The sequence below is a fragment of the Solanum pennellii genome, chromosome 11 (assembly GCF_001406875.1).
Source record: "Solanum pennellii chromosome 11, SPENNV200".
NCBI lineage: Eukaryota > Viridiplantae > Streptophyta > Magnoliopsida > Solanales > Solanaceae > Solanum > Solanum pennellii.
The window spans coordinates 56,506,473-56,510,548 of NC_028647.1; positions in this window are offsets into that span (position 1 = coordinate 56,506,473).

The following is a 4,076-nucleotide window of genomic DNA, read 5'->3' on the forward strand; positions in this document are numbered from 1 at the left end:
CTCCCAATCTGATTTCTTTTTAATACTTAATAATATGAAGTGGAGGCAGCCCCCCACTACCCATGCTCCACTAAGGCCAGCTCCCAATCTGATTTCTTTTTAATACTTAATAATATGAAGTGGAGGCAGCCCCCCACTACCCATGCTCCACTAAGGCCAGCTCCCAATCTGATTTCTTTTACTTTGCCTTGAGTGGTGGGGGCCACTCGATAAATAAAATCCTAATCAGCCACTAATTAATCCCACACTTAAAGTTAATTTCCCAATCAGCCACTAATTAATCCCACACTTAAAGTTAATGGCCTAATCAGCCACTAATTAATATCACACTTAGAATTAACATCCTTGCCTAATATTTCTTTAAACACTTGGAACTTAAAATAAAATCTCATTTCCCGAACTTACATCTACTAGTTCATGACGCGCACTACGTATAAAAATACGAGGCATAACAGTGTGTGTGTGTGTGTGTGTATATATATATATATATATATATATATATATATACTAGTCCTTGAACACGTGCTTTGCACGTGTATTCCATACAATTTTAAGCTACACAAACACACACAGTCAAATGTGAACATGTGTGATCCAAACATAGTCCATTTCCACTCTTCAAAGTCCAAATATGCAAAGGATTTCATGGATCAATTATTTCTATCTGAATATGAGTTTTATTACAATATAAGCTTTTCAGAAATACATATTATACTAAAAGAAGTGAAATGCTGCTAGCCTTACAATAATTCTAAAAGTGATAATAATTTGTAGCTAAATCAATTTAATAGATTTACTTGAAGTAGACTCTTCTTGGAGGAAAAATCTAACAGAAAGAAGGCAAATGAAATAATGGGACAAATACACCTTATGATGCACTATATAGAGTATTTTAAAGAATATGAAAAGATTGACCAGAATAAATATCATGGAGAAGATAAAAGTAAACCTATGTACAAACAGTAAAAATTAAGAAATTTAACGTTAATATAAATGATGAATGTAAAAAAAATTCTATGAAGATAATACAAAGAAAAGTTGATGAGTGAAATAATTTAGGAAACCTATACACATGCGACCTGGCCATAATTAATTGTTATTACACAATGCCTTCCTCACCTCACCAAACGTTTTTGTTCTAAACATGTAGAGAAGAAGAAGGTGAAAGAGATAAATAAAATTATCAGAGTAAACATTTTCAAAAAGCATTAATATATTATTTGGATTCCTTGAATTTGAGGGATAATGAATTTTGTTACATTTTCTTATATAAACAAAAGGCTATTTAAATGAAGATTTATTCTGCTTCAGCGATAAAATGGTAAACGAATATTTGATCCAGTACTATCATGGATATTAATTATTTATGAATAATAACTAAACTTTGTAGGGTTATTTTGTATTTCAACTTTTAACTTTTTTTGCATTCATTTTTAGTGAAATAATTAATAATTAATAATGATATTATTGTAGTAACTCAACTTTATAGGATTATTTTGATATTTCAGCATTTAACTATTTTTGTTCCCACTTTTTAATATATTAGTTTGTGCTAATTATAACAGAAGAAAATTGAAAGTCCAACGATTGCAAGCATCCATTGTAAGTGTTTATTGAAGCAATTACTAAGCATTTAATATAATGTTATGAATATAATTCATTTGAAAAATTGTATACCTTTGCACAGAAGGAGTAAATGAGGCACACTTAAGGGTCATTTATAATAACTGTTACAAAAACTTTTGATTTTATTTTGTCATTTAATAGGATATCATCCAATTGTACAAATGTTGATTGTATTTAGATTAATTCATGTCATACATGGTGAGTTCTCCATTTTTAGAATATTATTTTTTTTGTTATAAATATATTATGATATTTATTGTAATTAATGTGTATTTAAATTTTTGTTTATAAATATGTAGTAATAGTGTTTAATAGAAAATACAATAGTTTTTATTTATAAATAATATATATATACATTTTTGTCCATAAATATTTTGATATTATAAGGATATTTTTGTAATTTAACTTTTGACATAGAGACTTCCCACTTGTTTGTATAGACTTATTCGAATAATATTATATGTTATAACACATTTATGTAATGAGAAATAGAAAATGTAACAAAGAAGATTATAAGTTCATTTTGTAGAATAGTCGAGGCGTTCTTGTGATGTAAATGTGCTATATTATATATATATACTATAAAATACAATAGTGTCGTTCTGCCACAAAATCAAGGAAAAATTTTTAAATTAGAGTCCGGAGCCTAAAGTGCAAAAAACAAATTGATAAAAAATCCAAAAGGATACATCAAAAAAGTTTCTAACCAAAAGGGTAAAATCGCTACTGACGTAGCAATTTATTTTGACGCCGTTAACAACTCCAATTTTCTTTTAAATCGCTACCCCTGTAGCTTTTTTGCAATTTTTTTTAAAAAAAGTTTAAAATCATTGCTATGGTAGCATTTTTATTTTTTAATAATTTTTTTAAAAATAAATTGGAAATCGCTGCCTTGGCAACGATTTAGTGAATTGGATTTTTTTTTAAAAAAATGAAATTGCTAACTTGGTAGCGTTTTTAGAGGTTTTTTAAAAAAATATTGTAACAATTTTGAAATATAACTTGGCAGCCATTTTTTTGAACTTCTTTTATTTTTTAATTCTTTTTAATACTTTTAAATTTTTATTTATTTTATAAATACTCCAACGAATTATTATTTTAAATCGTATTATACTTTTTATATTCCAACCAATTTATAAAATAAAATAAAAATTACAAAAGTATTGACAATATTTCAAAAAAAAAAGTTCACAAAATTTACAATTTCAAAAATGATAGTTGAAAGAATTAAATAAAAATATTTTTTTAAAAAAATCCTCTTACAAAAAAAATTTCAATACACTGATATTGCTGCCAACATAGCGATTTCATCTTCTTTTTTTTTTTAAAAAAAAAAATCCAATTCAATATAATCATTGCTTTGGCAACGATTTTCCAAAAAAAAAAAAATTCTAAAAAGAAATTAAGGAAAATCGTTGCTAAGCAGCAATTTCAATTAAAAAAAATACTTTTTATTAAAACGCTGTCATAGCAGCGATTTTAAACTTTTTATAAAATATTTTTTGCAAAAACGCTACAGGGGTAGCGATTTTTTTTATAAAAAATTAGACAAAATCGCTCATAGAGCAGTGATTTTCATGTGTTAATGGCGTTAAAATAAATCGCTATGTTAGTAGCGATTTTACCCTTTTGGTTATAAAATTTTTTGATGTACCCTTTTGGAATTTTTATCAATTTTATTTGTCCTTTAGGCTCTGAACTTGCTTAAATTACATCTCAGAGAGTTACTATTAATAAAACACATAACAACTGATTGCTATAGAAAAGCCAAATTGAAGTACAATAGATAAAATGAAGATGTGATAAAATGCATGTCAAAGTAATTTCCTTCGCTTTAATAGATAAATATTCAATATCCTTAAAATTTCTATAGTTACTTAGGAAAATAGGTAAGAAAATATTGAAAACACCAAACTTTTTAAGAATAAATTTCACGGGTCATTAATATTTTACCAAAATTTGATAGCTAAATGGACACATAAAATATAGTTGCATGGAAAAAAAGAAACAAAATAGTATCAGTAACATATATATATATATAACAACAATGTTTTGAGGCAATGGGAGATAAATAGATTATGAGAAAAGTTAATACATAAAAAGATGAAAATATAAATAATTAATAATAAGCAAGATCATTTACATTGTATTACAATGAATTTAAAGCGTATGTAATTAATTTATAATGGTGAAAATAAATTATACTCTATAAAAAATAACCAAACTTTACCACTAAAACTACAAGTTATATTAACTATTTGTTTGACACGCCAAATATCAATTACTTATTTAAAGTGCAAAATGTATATTTCATTTCTCTCATTGTATCCATTATTGTAGTTCTTTAAGGCAAAGGAATGACGATTACATTAGGAAAGAAATATTTTTTATCTTTTTAAGAGTGAAAACAGAAAAAGAAAACGAGAAAGGACTTTAACAATCATATACAA